This window comes from Stenella coeruleoalba, assembly GCF_951394435.1.
Source record: "Stenella coeruleoalba genome assembly, chromosome: 9".
Taxonomy (NCBI): Eukaryota; Metazoa; Chordata; class Mammalia; order Artiodactyla; family Delphinidae; genus Stenella; species Stenella coeruleoalba.
The window spans coordinates 32,100,429-32,118,135 of NC_137155.1; the positions used below are offsets into that span (position 1 = coordinate 32,100,429).

A 17,707-nucleotide genomic window follows, 5' to 3' on the forward strand; every position below is an offset into this window, starting at 1 on the left:
CTTGAAATCTATTTACTTCAGAAATGGAAACTATACTTTAGACGTTAACTATATAATTTGGGTTAGGAGGGGACAACCAGCATAATAAATTGAGACTATGGTAAAAATCAGGTTGTTTTGCTGATTAGAACTTCTACAAAGAAGAGTATTTCCTCAGTAGAAAACGTTGCTTGTGTGGAATTGGCTACCACCCCACAGTTTACATCTGACGAGCACAATTCAAAGAAACTTCACTGGTCCTCAGTCTGAGGGCACTGAAGTCTGAGGGCATTACTGCTAGAAAAAGCTTTTCATTTGGACGCCCTCCAAAAACTCTGGATTTAAAAAAAAAAAAATATTGAGTAAACTGTAAGAAGAAAGATTCCTTATTTATACTAAAAGTAACTATGATAAGGCAAGATAAAGTAACTATGATAAGGCAAGATAAAGTAACATGAAGTGATTTTTTGGAACATACATTTATCCTTTCAATATATATTCTTTTTTATTGGGGTAAAATATATTGTGGCAAAATTTACTGTGGCCTCGAGCAAGATAACCTGGGCTTCCTTCCAGCATGGTGCCTGGGTTCTAAGAGAGCAAAAGTCCAGACTGCCAGGCTTCTTCAGTCCAAGGCCCAAAACAGACCTTCTGCTGCTTTTTATTGGTCAAAGTAAGTCACAGGGTGAGCTTAATATAAAAGTTGGGGAAACAGACTCCACCTCTTGGGTGGGGGAAAGTGACAAAGAATATGTGGCCATCTTCAATCTACCACAGTGTTTATATTTAAAATTGTGAATTTAGGTACCTAAAAATAAAGCAAAACAAATTTAAAAAACCCTCTTTCTATATTAGGTTGTCCGTAAGGACCATATGCTGTTTTTGGTTTCTTTGCATGGGGCTTAGGGTAGAGGGTTATGGGGAGATGGTAACTTACTAGTGTGTATTGTCATAACTGGCATGCTCATTTTCTGTGGTCTTATTTTTTTTATAGATCTGAAAAGGAATTTGCATCCAAAATATACTTTGAAACTTTTACACTGATACCAAAGCCAGACAAAGACACTACAAGAAAATTGTAAATATCTTTTACGAATATTGACCTAAAAATCCAGAACAAAATACTAGCAAACCAAAGCAGCACATTAAAAGGGTTACACGCCATGACCAAGTGGGACCTGTTCCTGGAATTTGAGAATGGGTCAACAGGCAAAAATTAATCAATGTAATATAGCACATCAACAGAATGAAGAAAAAAAACCAAAATCATCTCAATTGATGCAATAAAAGAATTTGACAGAATTCAACATCCTTTCATGACAAAAGCACTTAATAAACTAGAAATAGAAGGAAACTTTCTCACTATGATAAAGGCCATACATGAAAAATCGACTGCTAACAACACACTCAGTGGCAAAAGACAGAAAGCGCACCCTGCCTCCCAACCAGGAACGATGCCTACTTTTGTCACTTCCAGTCAACATTATATTAGAAGTTCTAGCCAGAGCAAGCAGGCAAGAAAACGAAATAAAAGGCATTCAAATTTAGAAAGTATGAAACAAAACTATTCTTATTCACAGCTGACATGACCTTGTATCTAGAAAACACCAAAGATGACACACACACAAAGTTAGAGCTAATAAATGAATTCAGAAAAGTTCTGTGGTCTTATTTTAAGCTTCCTGATGATACTGTTATGTTTGTTTTCTCTCTCCTGCTGGTTATACAATTATTCCTCTATTGGTGTTTTTCACAGTTATTGGGAGTGGGGGAATTTTGAATTAACTCTATAGTGATCTAGATATATTAAAGTTATCTATATTTCTTTAATTCTTGAGGTCATAAAAATTAAATTTTGATTCTACTCCCTTATATAATATATGGCCAAGAATTTAGTGGCCCCTTAAATTTCCATGGTCTGTCTTTACTGCAAGTCTTTATCTCATTTAGGGTTATAGATCTGGCTTACATTTACATATCATTTTTTAACACTTGAATCTACTTTTTCAACAATAGTTTTAGGATTTCTCATTTACTTCTGTGATTATATCCACAATAGTTTAATTCTCTAAATTTTACATTGGTTTCCAGGAACCCTACCAGTTTTTTGACACTTGATGCTGTGTTCCTGTGTTGTTTTTCACTTTTCTTTTGGTCAGCTGGATCTACCTTCAAGTATTCTTCTTGGGAAGGACACAGGGTGATATATCCTTTACTCCTTGTCTGACTGAGAGTCTTGGCATAGGTATATCAGCCAGCTTTTATACGGAATTCTTGCTTCTCAACCTTTTTATGCCTTAAAATTTTATAGATATCACTGTTTCGTTTTTCTTTTATTAGAGTTGAAAAAGAGAAATTTGAGCATTCCTATTGCTGTGTCTTTCTGAAAAGTGATTATACAATTTCACCCCTTGTTTCTGAATTGAAGTTTTAAAAATTATTACTGTTTATTTAGATGTAGGTTCTTTTTATTAATTTTGCCCAGACCCTGGTAAGTCACTTTGTGTTGCGATTTTTCTTCATTCAGGAAAGTTTTGTCTATTAGATCCTTGACTATCATTTCACTCATATTACTCTGGTTTCTGAATTTGGAAAATTAATATCTGACTTCAAATTTGTGCCTTCCCTATTTTTTTCTCCCCTCTTTTACCTCTTTGCATTTTTTGATGCTGCGTCTGAGAGGGTATCTCACGTATCCTTCACAGTACAGATATGAATTTGCAAATCATTTATGCTGTCTATAATCAATATCAAAGCAAATTTACATTTTTCATTACATTTTTTTCTTGCACTGTTTTCTTATTTTAGCTATATTTGTGCCTCTGACTTTATCTCAGCTTGATTTTTTTCTATGGTTGCCTGCTCTTTTTGCAAAAACTCTCTAACTTTTTCTTTTTGAATTGTTGTGAGAGACCAAGCAGAAATCTTTTCTCATTTTTACCAGGTTATTGTAGGATAAGTCAGGCTCTTCTTCTGAGGCTTTGGGGTAATATCCTCTTTCCCTTAAGTAGCAATATTTATTAACCTTCTTTTTCACAAAATGGTTTGCCAGATTACTGAAATGCAGCAAATGAATATCAACTAGAAGCAGAAAAAGGAAAAATAAGGGGAAAGACTTTAAATAGATCTAGGGATAAAGCAATATAAAATGCCTAGCATGAAGGCCCACACTCTTTGGTAGTTGTGGACAGCTATGTGGGCCATGCTTGTAAGCAACAAACACCAACCACAGTACCCTTAAGACAAATCCATAATAACAATGAGCAATTGTTAGGAGAAGCTCAGTTCTTCCAGATGCTAAGATGAGGAAGAAACTGTCCTTGAGGTCTCATATACATGGGATTCTCTGCACCATAATGATCAGTGTCCTCAATATTACTTAGAAGAAAGATACATGACCAGTTTCATATGGCTAATGACATGGGCCAATGGCTTTACCCCAAATGAAATTCAAGTATGAAGGTATTTAGAGTGTGTCCAGGTGTATGTGGATTTCATTCATATTCTTTAAGTGATCCTCCATAAACTTTGCTTCCTTCAGCTAAGCTTTTGCTGTGTTTTGGACAACTTGATTTTGAAATTGTTCTCTTTGTCAATTATCTGGAGTGTGATTGTTTTCTGTTTTCCGTTTGATTTAGAACTATACCTTAATAAAATGTCAAACCAGAAGTAGGGTTATCACCCCCTTGTGAAATTGCTGGAGCCTAGCAGAAAACACAGGACTGAAAAAGAAAGCACATAAAACTGTTCTATTTTCATGCAGAGGATTACTAGAAGTCAAGGCATTACTGAAGAGCAGAAGGAAGCTTCTTCTCAGAAAATAATTTACATCTACCTTAATTCACAGACAAGTGGAGACTAAAGCCCCTAAGTTCTACTTCTAGACCTTGGCTGCAACAATTTTAGCATGGAAATCTTTAAGGTAGGTGTACTCAAATACTCAACTGTCTCAATTACACCAACTCAATAAAGTATTCAGAATGCTTTGCTTTGAGCACTGCTACTTCCTGGTGTGTTCTCTAAAATATTGTTGCCTAAATAAACATAAAGTGGGACTTCACTGGTGGCCCAGTGGTAAAGAATCTGCCTTCCAATGCCGGGGACACGGGTTCGATCTCTGGTTGGGGAACTAAGATCCCACATGCTGCGGGACAACTAAGCCCATGTGCCACAACTACTGAGCTCACGTGCCTCAACACGAGAGCCCGCGTGCCACAAACTACGGAGCCCACGTGCTCTGGAGCCCTAGCGCCACAACTAGAGAGAGAAAACCCACACACCACAACTAGAGAGAAGCCCGTGCAGCAACAGAAGATCCTGCACGCCTCAGTGAAGACCCCACGTGCCACAACTAAGACCCAATGCAGACAAAAAAATAAAGAAAATATTTAAAAATAAATAAACAAACACAAAGCAACTAAATGAGTTGAGTTATTAAATATAAATAAATTAAAACTTCGGAGGGTATTACAAAAATAATTTTTTGGCTTTAAATAAATTGAGAGCCAGGTGTCCATTTTCTCCAGCCAAAGTCCATACACTTTGATCATGACAATGAGAGCATATCTTTTGTATATTTGAGAATTCTTCTTTTTTGTCTACAGGAGATTCTTTCCAAATCATACTAAATAACAGCTGAAATGGCCTCTCCTAAACCTTTTTTTTTCTTTTTTTTTTTATTGGAGTAAAATTGCTTTACAATGTTGTGTTAGTTTCTGCCGTACAATGAAGTGAATCAGCTATATGTATACCTATATCCCCTCCCTCTTAGACCTCCCTTCCCCCTTCCCCCACCCCCATCTAGGAAGGGCTTTTGCGGGTTTTTTCTTTTAACTTAGTGTTCTCTTTGGGATAGGGGTAGTGAACTGACAATAAATTAAAAATCAGAAATATCACAAAAATCCACTGATTGGATCATTAACCTCTATAAGATTTTATACATTTCTGGTTTTGCGTTCTTGGGTACATTTTCTCCAGAAAGATTCCAAGATCATTTGTGAAAGAGTTTTTTCCAAAACTGCCTGGGAATGTCTATTTGTCAACGGGCAGAACTATCTCTCTTGGAGATTTGACTCCAGGATAATCCTGCCTCGAATACATCAGTGGGAAAATCATCCTGTGTATTTTCCTTAACAACCAAAGGAAAAAAAAAAAAAGAGAGAGAGAGAGAGAGAGAGAGAGAGAGAGAGATAATAGTAGAGAACGGATAAAATGAGTTTCACTGTGTGGCTTGAAGTAAGAAGAAATTTTAAAGGACTCTGTGTAGCCCAAGGGGCAATGGCAATGGGGTTAGGCTTGATGGAATGAGTACAAGTGCCCCCTACTAGCAGCTTCCCTGAGTCTCTGCAGAGCTAAGAGCAGAGAGGTGGTTTTCCCAAATGGGGAGCCTAAACTATTTCCCTCAGGGCTGTCAATTTGCACCTTCAGGAATTCCTTGACTATATATTACCACAATGATTCCACTATAGTTGTCCTCATGGTAAACAACAAAACTGTCTCCCCCACCAGAATGGAGCGTGTGTGCGTGTGTGTGTGTGTGTGTGTGTGTGTTTGTGTGGGCACACACGCATGTGTGTATCTTAAAGAATATTCAGCAAATTTTTCATGTCTTTTCAAGTGTCAGTGTAAAATATGGTAAAAGGCATTCACATGCAATCCAATTATCCCTTTGCATCTCCAAAAGAAAGATTGTTCTGGTGTGGACCTGACCCTTGTGATGAATCAGAATGAAATGGTACAGTTTAAGGAGAATCTTTTCATTGGGAATATATAAGCCGGGGAGTGCTTGGAGGGGCTGATGAGGGCCACAGACCGGAGATGCTCTCATATCCATAGACACTGCTGCTTAAGGGTGTATTTCAACATGGTGAATGGCATTTCTGTTATATGACAAGATGACAAATACTATCCAATGAACCACAACACATAAAAGGGAAAAATAACATTTTCTCACCTTGGGAGGGCTTGAAAGGTCCATCTAGCTGCAGATGCAGGCTTATATTATTTTGCCAAGAAGGTTTCAACTTGGAGATGGGTTCAAAGAGCAGAATTTTAACTAAGAAGGAAGTGGAGACAAAATAAGGGTTCAGCAAGAAGCCAGTCTGGGCAATGCAAGATGGACCTTGATAAAATATTCTAAATGTAACTTTCTAAAGGGGGCTCTGATCTCTCTTCTTAACATCTGTATTTGAATAGGTGAAAATGATTCCCGCAAAACAGCATCTCCCAAAATACGAGAAAATGAAGGAGCGCCCTCATAAACACAGACCTCCAAACATTCGGTTTCCAGTCCTTACCCCACCTGGGTATCACGTACAAGCAGGTAATTTTTTTCATTGTTTCTCCAGGCTGCAAGCAGATGAAAACTTATCATCTATATGATCAATAGTCATTTTGTTAGTCAGCTCCACTTACGTATGCCAGCTCACACGGCAAGTCTGCTGTCGGTCAATTGAGCTGCCCCCTTAAACATGCGGGCTTGACTGAGTGATTCAGTTTTTCACAGCCTGATCAAACAAATATCATCCAGAATGGCTATTTTCTCTCACTCTGGGTTGTTTAAGTTCAACAAGTGTCAGGGGGATTTAATGGGCCATGTGGTAGTAAAATCAGATGAGTGATTCTTTGAAGTCCCTGTTCTTACAAGGGGATGATATTGGGCATTTGTCGACTTCAGAATAAATTTGGGGGGCACAGGGACGGTCAAACTGCATTCTGGTAAAAACTTAGTACCATTTAGGAGTTGGGATTTTAAAATGTTCTACTTGAGCTCCTAGGCAACCTCCACATCTGAAGACAATTTACAGCATATTTGTGGAATGATTAGATCTTGGCTGCTTGGGCAGCCCACAGGGGGTGAAGGGCAGGGGATATAGGATTGACGCTGAGCTCTGTAAGTCCCATTTTGTGATTCCACGGGTAAAAGGAGGTTCAAATAAGGGGTAAGAACAAAGAGTCACATTTCAGAGCATCACATTTTGCTGATATAATTGTAGAAAATCCATTTGTCTTCAGAGCTTCCTCTTTATATATGTCTTTTATTGTTGGCTCTCTATTACCTCTTCATGATAGGTTATTAAAACCTACACAATACTTGGGAATTCCAAGGCTAAAAATAAATGGAGCAGAGAAGTCCTTATTAAGTGCACAGGCTCTGGACCACACTGTCACGTTCATATCCTGCCTCCACCCATCATCTAGTAGCCATTTGACCTTGGATGAGTTAGCCTCTCTGAACCAGTGTTTGCAGCTGTAGAAAGGGGATAATACCAGCAATACCTCAGAGGACTGGCATGAGGATTAATTGACAGAGCGCACACACAGATCTTAGCACAGTGCCTGTCACGTTGCAATCATTCAATAAATGATAACCAACATTTTGAGGTGTGACAAAAGTAATCTTTGGGAATGTAGCACTTGCTGAAGAGGTGCTTCATTCACAGGAACCAAGTAAAACCAACTTGATTAAGGGGCCGACTACCCGATTTCCACATTTTCCCTTGCTTGCTTTCCTTGAATTTTCTATCCATTCATCATTGCAATTGCCTAATGCTCAACACAACCCAGTGCAAAAAAATTCTGCTAGAGGAGAGCAGAGCAGAGTGGGAAGATGGGGGGTGGGGGGGGCGGGGGCTCCCCATGAAGATAAATAGAGTGAACAAATAAAAAGAAACCAGTCATCTGCCTCAGTGTAGGTGGCTTAGTAGGGGAATTGGTATAAGTTGTCTGTTGAAATACATCTTTATATGACGTGAGATATCAATTAGCATGATTACCTTAGCCATCATTAATATGGAGCACCAAGGGGTGAAGACAGATATGTCTGTGCAATGCCTGGCCCTCTGTGCACGCATACATATATACTTGGGCTCACACACATGCAAAATTTCCTTTGACATTAATCCCCTTACATTTACAATAAATTCTGTCCTCAACTCTGCATGACATCGCTGACAAAAGGACACAGCAGCTAGATAAGCGTTTGAGGCACTGACAACAGGCCCTGCACTCAAACACTGATTGGCTGGTGTTCTGCCATCTGCTATAAAGTAAAGATCATGTCCTCTGTATCAGTGATAGAGAAATCTTCAAAAAGGTGTTGGTTAAAAATGAGTATTTTAGTAAAAAATACTTGCTATTCCTCTGTCACTGCCTGAGATAGGAAGATGTGGAGTCAATTTAGTGAGCTTCAATTGCAGCTGACTTTGGAAGGAATAATATACTCATGTCTCTATGGATGAATATCAAATAGGGAGCTCTCTCCAGGGCTGTGATTTTGTAGATTGCAACCTGATCAGACTTCCAGGCAGAGTCTCCCCTTAAAACAGAGAGAGGTAAAGCCCTAGATCTTGGAAGACCAGTGATTCAAGGGTTTCCAAATTCATTTCTAAAACATATATGGGAGGTTCTCCATTGTTATAATTTTCTTGTCAAGCCTTATACCAGGAAGGTGTGTGTAAAGGCGCTAAGTGTTACAGGTAAGCAAGGTCGGGAACTGCCTTTACAGGGAGACCTCAGAGATGTAAGAAAGGACTCTTGTGCCTTACAGCCCATACACACCCCTTACGATGCCTAAAATGCCATCACAAAACCTGCATGCTAAAGTCATTTTCTTGGAAGTTGCAAGTTTGGTAGGGAGGAATTAAAGTAGCTGAGGTGGTGATCAGCTGGGAAAGGGACAGTGCAGGCAGATGTCTTCCTCTTTGCTGTTTCGTGCAGCGCCAGCTTTGGAGGTGGTAGCAGTGAGTGACCTTCAGGGAATGAGACTATAACAACCCACTGAGTGGGCACAATTAAGATGAGCACAAGGGCTTCCCTGGTGGCGCAGTGGTTGAGAGTCCGCCTGCCGATGCAGGGAACGCGGGTTCGTGCCCGGTCCAGGAAGATCCCACATGCCGCGGAGCGGCTGGCCCCGTGAGCCATGGCCGCTGAGCCTGCGCGTCCGGAGCCTGTGCTCCGCAACGGGAGAGGCCACAACAGTGAGAGGCCCGCGTACCGCAAAAAAAAAAAAAAAAAAAAAAAAAAAAAAAAAGATGAGCACAAAATTGAAAAGCAGCAATGTGGCTGAAAGTAAAGTTAGTTGGCTCTATCCTGTGGGAGACCTTTGGAGAAACACCCCACATGTGACCTGATATGCCAACACTACCACATAATGATTTTTCCTTCTCACAGGAAGTGTTTACAATAAATAGACAGTGAAGATCTCAAGCAGGGTATCCTAAGGCCTCTTCTGTACTATGATTTGCCTATTTGTGAGAAGAGAGAATGTGTAATACCATTAAACACCCTAGTAAAAGCCCCTCTTCTTCCTGACATCACACATTTTTGCTTTTTAGATTTCTATAGAAGAATAAGCAGACACTTGTCCATCTATGTTCCAAGTGAGACATAAGAAAATTGTGTTTGGCCATCACCATGGTCTTTATTCCTGTCTTGGGTTGGACAAAAAGAGAGGTGAGAAAAATTTCCCCTCCTTTGGAATGATTATCCAGCGGTGACAGCAGGAGCTTGGCTGTAGGTCTTGAGCAAAATCCTTTGAGACTCAGCAACATGGTCAAGTGTCCTATGTGAACTTTGATGCCCATGACTGTTCACATGGCTGAAGACTCCCACTTCCAGGCAGAGGACAGGAGGTTTCAGGAACACTTGGCTTTGCAATTGGCAAGGAATGAAGAGAGAATAAAATCCTTGAACTGGTCTCAGTTTCTCGGCCTCACGTGTCTTATTGGAAAGCAGGGTTAACTGAGTCTAGAAACCCTGCGTGCTAAGTGAGTCTGGAAAGGAGCCATCTTGGCAGCCTTGGTCAGGATATCAGGGAATAGTTGGCAGGTAAAAAATGCATATAAGTTAGGGATGGGGACCCACCTTCTTATCAAGAACATTCCCCAGTTGTAACTCTGTTGAATAATTCCAATGTAAGACAACATACATGTGTAAAGAAGAAATGGTAGAAATGTCATATTGGGGACTGGATCCATGAGAGGGAACAGCGAGTAGTGTACCTCAAAAAGAAGGAAAATGTTCACCACGGTTAAGCATCATTTTGTGGATGGCCACTGAACTCCACTACTGTCAAAGTTCTTCCATCTGTGTCAGGCTGAGTGCACAGTTTCATGTCTCCTGGACTTAGAGGGGAAGGTTTTCAAGAACTGAGAGCTTTGAAGACTTTTTAAAGTTTGTATCTCCAATTCATTCATCCATATATTTACTCAATAAATATGTGTTTAGAGCCTAACTATGTGCCAGGCACTGTCCAAATGCAGGGGCTTCTGTGATGAGGAAAAAAAAACAACAAACAGCTTCATCTGTGCCCTTATAGAACATGCTAGAAGATGCAATAGGCATCAATAAAATAATCATACTAATAAACGTAAAATTCCATCCTTAGTGCTAGGAAGGAAAGGATTGCTGTGAGAGCAAGAAGCTGGGGTGGTGGGTGTGGTCTAGAGGGTACGGGAAGGGTATCCTGAAGAAACAAAGACCCAGATGACATCTGAAGTATGAACTGGGTGATTTAGGTAAAGAGGTGGGGGGAAGGGAACTTCAGGCAGACGGAACAGTATTTTCAAATGCTTTGTGGCAGGAAGAATTAGGGCACATTTGAGGGACTAAAAGAGGCCTGGGCTGCCGAGAATAAAGGAACATGGGGGAATGTGGCTGGTGAGGCAGGTCTGGATCCCATAGGGCCTTGCAGGCTGTTTGAATCATATTGTTTGTTGTTAGATTAATAGGAAGCCTAGACATATCACAGGTTTTAAAAAAACAACTGGTAGTGCTGTAAAACAGTCAGGATATTCTTATATTTTTTAATGCTCAAGATTCCATACAATGCTGAGTATTTCTAGAAAATAGGGTTAGTCTCAGGGCGTCATGTGTGGCTCCTTGGGTTGCATGCTGCATTTTCACATCTTACTCTGTTGTGGCTGAATAGGCTTCCAGGAGCTGTGGGGATAGGGGAGCCTTGGTTAGACATTCTCTGATCAGCATACAAGGCTGTTTTCTCTAAATGGAGAATCAAAAGACACACTTGAAATTGAAAGTTGTGTGAAAGGAATCTAAATTGGTTAAATGTCAGATACATCCATGATTTATGTGTCTTTTACATCTCATTGCTGAAAAAGCTAACACTCCTCTATTAGGTGGATTAGTGTGTGTGTGTGTGTGTGTGTGTGTGTGTGTGTGTGTGTGTGAGAAAAGGAAAAGAACTCCAAGGCAAGGAGACTGGAAGTTCATTATCTTATTTCCCTTGGCACAATAGTAAGGTCAGGGAAACATCTGACCTATGAAAATGCGAATCTCACGCCATGCACTAGGCAAACTCCCTATTAATTTCTATCTGTTTTATTATATAAAGAATTCATAATCACTGTAGAAAAGTAGGAAATGTATACAATCAAAAAGAAAAAAAATTGAAAGCTCCCAATTCTAATATCATTTTGGTATACGTACAGCCAGATAAATATTTTTTCCTGTGAGTGTGTATGTGCACATGGGTGTACCTTTAAAATTTCGAACATATCCACATCACTGAATGAGCAACATGTTCATTTTTAATATAAAAAACAATTTCCACTCACAATGGAAATTAACCTGGAATCACCTGGAAATGGAAAAGTCACAGCCTCTATCTTGAGATGAGCGTTTTCCTTTGAAACCACAAATTCCACAACAAACAATTCTGGCTTCCAATTTTCAGCCTAATTATTTCCTTGCAAGCTATTAGTAATTTTAGGCAATGATGAGAATGAAAGTATATTATGAGGAAAGGTAAGTCAATGTCTTTAGATGTTTGATAATCAAAAAGAAGTCACCAGATACCCAAGTAGGGGTTTTCCGCCTGTGTTTCTGGAGACATAAGTCCTGGCTTATGTTGACATTTTTATGCCAGAAAACAATCTGAAGTGTGCTTATTTCACAGACTTATATATACTGCAGGTATTTATATCCTAGGGCTGCCATAACATATTATCAATAAGCTGGGTGGAAGTCCAAAATCAAAGTGTCAACAAGACTGGTTCCTTCTGGAAGCTCTGAGGGGAGACTCTGTTCCATGCCTTTGTCCTAAGTTCTGGTGGTGGCCAGCAGTCCTTGGTGTTCCTTAGCTTGTAGCTGCATCACTCCCATCTCTGCCTCAGCTGTCACATGGCATTCTTCCCTGTGTGTGTCCTCAGGTCTCTGTATTCAAATCTCCCTCTCCTTTCTCTTATAAAGACACCAGTTGTTGAATAACAAATGCTGGAGAGGGTGTAGAAAAAAGGGAACCCTCCTACACTGTTGGTGGGAATGTAAGTTGGTGCAGTCACTGTGGAGATCAGTATGGAGGTTCCTCAAAAAACTAAAAATAGAACTTACATATGATCCAGCAATCCGACTCCTGGGCATATATCCAGACAAAACTATAATTCAAAAAGATACATGCACCCCTATGTTCATAGAAGCACTATTCACAATAGCCAAGACATGGGAACAATCTAAATGTCCATCAACAAATGAATGGATAAAGAAGATGTGGTACATATATATGATGGAATATTAGCCATAAAAAAGAATGAAATAATGCCATCTGCAGCAACATGGATGGACCTAGAGATTATCATGCTAAGTGAAGTAAATCAGAAAGAGAAAGACAAATGCCATACGGTATCACTTATATGTGGAATCTACAATATGACACAAATGAACTTATCTACAAAACAGAAACAGACTCACAGGCATAGAGAACAGATTTGTGGTTGCCAAGGGGGAGGGGGGTGGGGGAGGGATGAAGTGGGAGTTTGGGGTTAGCAGATGCAAACTAGTATATATATAGAATGGATAAAAGACAAGGTGCTACTGTACAGGACAGGGAACTATATTTAATACCCTGTGATAAACTGTAATGGAAAAGAATATAAAAAGTATATTATATGTATAACTGAATCACTTTGCTGTACAGCAGAAATTAACACTACACTGTAAATCAACTATACTTCAATTTAAAAATTCCTAAAAAAAAAAAAAAAAAAAAAAGACACCAGTTGTTGGATTTAGGGCCCAACTCAATCCACTATGATTTCATCTTAACTAGAATACAGCGGTGAAGACCCTGTTTATAAGTAACATCAGATTCAGAAATATCTGGAATTAGGACTTGAACATATCTTTTTTGGGGGCACAGTCCAACCAACGACAATGAATATTACATAATCCAGTGTATAATAATTCATGTCATTCATAACTAGCAGCATTATGAGAAAATTAAAACTGCAAAGCGGTTTCACTTTCATTAATGATACAAAGATCCTACCTGAAATTCTCTGCCTCATACCAAAACTACTGAATTCTCAGAGCAAAACAAAACAAATCCTTTCCTTCAGCACACGGTGGAAAGACCCTAAGCCAGCATCAAATTAAATCTGGGAAACAGAAGAGGCAGAGAGCAGATTCCTGAGTCCTAAGAGTATTGTCATCATGTATTAATTTAAGGATGAAAAACAGAAAGAAAAGTATCCCATAGTGAATGAGATTTCATTTTTAGTATAAGAAATACATAAAAATGAAGCAAAACAAATGTGAGTTACTCTACTATTTTAGTAGAATTGGGACAGAGTCTATTTGGAAAACAGGGTGTGAAAAGGTTCAGCCTCTCTTCAGGCAGGATGTTTTAGGATAAAATCTGTTTTTTCTGAGACTGGAACGTAGTATAATTGCTGTGAGCACAAATCCAAGAAATTATATTAAGAAATCATCATATATTAAATTACATTAAGGTTTGCCTTCATACTGAATACCTCATGATTAATTTTTCCTATAATTTTTATATAACATATTTTTAGAAATTAAAAACTTTCCATAAAACTCTGCAAATTGAACCACATTTTCCCCAAGATTCACGCTGTTTGACATGAAATGCTGGATTATGACAACTGTCATTATGAGGGGGCATGATGTAAGGGGAGGGTGGACCTGTGTTCTCTCAGTGAGTCTCCTTAATGGCTTTGCTTCTCCAGCCACCATCTTGTGACCTATCACAAACGCTCCACTCTTCTACCCAGCCTAGGCCCCATGCCCATTGCAGCAGCCTTTGTTCTGTTTTACCATTTTTGCAAGAACCTAATCAGCCCCTTGAACCTAGAGTTGAAAAGTGCTTCTGGGGGGAAAATAAATCACACAAATACATGGATGTATGGCCCAACAAGTTCATGGTTCCCCCCCTCCTCTGGGACTTCCGTGTTGACCTGGGATGCCTCTGAATGACTCTGGCCGGGGTTCTCCCTTATTCTCTCCTTGTGTCTGGTGGAGGCATCCATTTTCTTCAACACAATTTCAGAAGGATTCACCCCAGGGTTTACAGGATCCCTTCCCTAATTCAGGTGATATTAAATGGCTGAAAAGGCTCATAGAATCTACATTCACTGATTTTAATCATGATAAAATACTTCACTGGTTGGGGGAGAGCACTACAGTAGCAGAGAAGAGCAGCAGAGAAAAACAGCTGGCAAATTCTGTCATCAATAAAATGCAGTAAAATAACAATTCTCTCCTTATTCTGAGGTCATGAATTGCATATTAAAAGGACCTTAAAAGAAAAGTATTGAAGTACCGAGCTGTAGCTTTAAAGTACCTGTTTACTGATGTTTGAAGGTGGTCTATGGTTTAGACTTGAAGTTTACTCCGGGCCCTTACTGTCGTTTGCCTTTACAAACAGCAACTTGTGTGAAAGAGAATACATGCGGTGGACCTGTTTAAACACAGACACTCTGGGCTCCTTTCCTTTCCCTGATGGGCGACAGAGAAAATTACTTCCATTGCTGTCAGTTGAGGTTTCATGGTGGCCGGCCCCCACGTAAACCATTAATAATTTTTTTGTTAGATTGTATAATTTATAGTATCAGTTTTGAATGCATAATGTAATACTGTATACTGAAGGGTAGTTAGTCTTTCTTCAAATAGGTTACCGAAAATGAAATAAATACTTAGATTAAATTTCCATACTAGGGAGAGAGAAATGAAATAATTTGCTGAGTTGCAAAAAATACGTGATAGACATTGTGGAGATAATCTACATTCTAAAAAATTACTTCATTGTTCTAGTCACCTCAGATGGTTTCACCCTAAAAGCAATTCCTGAGAAAATGTTGCTGCAATTGTTGGACAAAAATAAGTATTTTTAGTTGAAAAATCATCTCTATCTAAAAAATAATATAAGTCTAAATTAGTTTAGGAAGTTATCATGTAATGTAAAAAAAATGACCGTATTTATTTTAGTGTCTCTGGTTTTTGTGAATGAAGGGGTTACAGAACCTTTAACATATGACATTATTAGCAGAGCTGGGAAAATTTTGCTTATCTTTATATTTGACCCTAAGCTTTATTCTAAGATAAAAATTACTAGAGAGTTAGTTATATTTCTAGAAACTTGTTGGAATTTCTAGAGATTTGTAGATTTTCTGTGGTTGTAAGAAATACAATTCATATTTCATATTAAGAGGTATCTACTAAAATGACTACATATATTTTTTCCAAACTACCATCTGCTCCTTTCTTGTGGTTACTATAAATCAATAATATTGAGCCCTTCTCCTTTTGCTATTATTGCCATATTTTTCATGGATTCAAACCCTTATTTTTCCTAAGCTTTGTCTTCCTGAGAAACTATCAAACTTCAACTGTGACACTGGTACTAGATCCTGCGGGAATCCCAAATAGAATTTTAATTTTCTCTAGGCATTGGGTACCATTTGTTGTTTATTCCTCTGAAATGGTGCTATTTTTGTTATGATAATAGGATTAAGTTCATCAGAACATGTGTTATCTTCCTTAGTGTAACCTCACTTTTCCCCTTTGGAAAGGAAGGAAAACAGGAGTAAAGGATAGACATAGTTAGATTAATTTAAGTATAGACAGTGGTGAAGTGAAAGGATGAGATAGTGAATCTGAGATGCTTTTAAAACAAGTATATACCAAAATCTTAGGGGAATCTGATTTGTAAAAATAACAAGTTTTGATGATGTATATAAATGAAATGTTCCATAAAATTCTCTTTAGAGACACTTTTGAGGTTGTTTTTAATACTATACAAATTTTACTTTTAAAATGTACTTGCTACATAATAAATGTTTTAAAACTTCCAGGTAGTTAGTAAATGCTCTTCAATATACAGAACAATTTTGCCTAGATTGTTTATTCACTCTGAGTTGTAAAAACTGTAAATCATAAATTATTTGGTAGTTTAACATTTGTCCCTATTTTGAAGCACTCTGTAAATAACCCATCATCATCATAATAATTAATACCTTTTAAGACGGAACTCTAGAGAAAAAATTAAATGCTGAATTTATCTAACTTTTATACTCTCTCCTGAAACATCAACTTGATTTACAAAAGCTTGGTAATTTTGCTGATATTTGTTCATATCTATAAATTCCCTACATTTCTAAATTTAGAAATTCTTTACTAACATGATTAAAATATTTCCTCATTTGTTTCCCTCATCTTGTTTGGGCTGTCCACAAAATGAAGGGACACACACTCAAGCCAGAGAAATCATACATAACCTTATAAGCTTCATAATTCAAATACTGTTTTGATAGAGAAAACCATAAGTGATGCAAATAGCAGCCTCTACTCTCCAGTACAGGTGTGTAATAAGCACATATAATTAAACCAAAGATACATAATGGTTTGTTGTTGGATACTCATTTACAACAGCTGACTACGCTCTTAATGTGTGGTTCATGAGTTAGGTAATTTTCTTATGTCTCCACTCCTTGAACAGAATATTCCTCATGGACTCATATACAAAACGATTCTGTGCTTTTTCACCCAGCAGATTCCCACTGCTGCCTGTAATTTAGCGTCTTTGCCATATCAGCATTACCTAAGGATGATTAAAAAGAGCATGTAAATTCACAAACAAGTCATTTTATTCTTCAACTTAAATAATTTAGAAATGTCCCCCAAAAGGAAAGTTATCAAAATGTAAGCCTTTCGACATGGTTTCCATCTTAGTGAAATATATCAACCGTGCATTTAATCACTGTTATGCATAAAATACGGTTTATGGCTCTGCTCTATATATCACATAAACTTCTTTGTATATTATGAATCTGAGTCCTTTAAAGGGCATAAGGCAAATGTGAAAAACTAGTAAGGGTTTTTAAGAATTGGTATAGAAACAGGCAGCAGTGCATAAACTGTTTTCAGTTATTTTTAATTCTATACTTTCATTGGGAATTTTTTTTTTTTAGTTCTAAATTCATACACTCACATATATACACAGTCTTTGGATTTTGAACTGGGCAACCCAAAGATTAAGAGGGAGTCTACATAAAAAGTATTTGAATTTCTTTATTTTAAACACCTTAAATCCTTTTTCCCTTTCCATCAAGATACTGTTAAACATTATAAGAAATATCATCAGATTTGCACAATTGAAATGATGTCTAATGCCTCTTACCAGGAATGGTCAAGAGTCTGTCCACTAAGGTTGATAATGTGGAGAAAAGTAGACAATGTAAATTTGTTTTATTTTTAAAGGAGATATCTTACACATGTATTGAACTACAGTGTGTATTAAAAATGGTCATGATAATACCTGAGTTCAAAAGCATTTTCCCATAAATTACGGTGTAGGTACCATTAATCAGTGTATTCAAGTGCTGTGCATCACCTGCTTAATTCAGCTGGTTCTGATTTATACATTATTTCAAAGAGCTCAAAGGAAACACAAGTTAAAGTTTTACTTTCC

The 17,707-nt window shown here is 38.1% G+C and overlaps 1 long non-coding RNA gene across 1 annotated transcript in view; it reads right to left on the reverse strand.

Annotated features, from left to right (window-relative positions):
- LOC307191517 overlaps positions 1–17,707 on the reverse strand; it is a 170,664-nt gene that overhangs the window by 143,591 nt on the left and 9,366 nt on the right. Inside the window, exon 2 of the long non-coding RNA XR_013829792.1 lies at positions 5,933–6,034. This is a non-coding gene — a long non-coding RNA (uncharacterized lncRNA). The remainder of the gene's footprint in view (positions 1–5,932; positions 6,035–17,707) is intronic.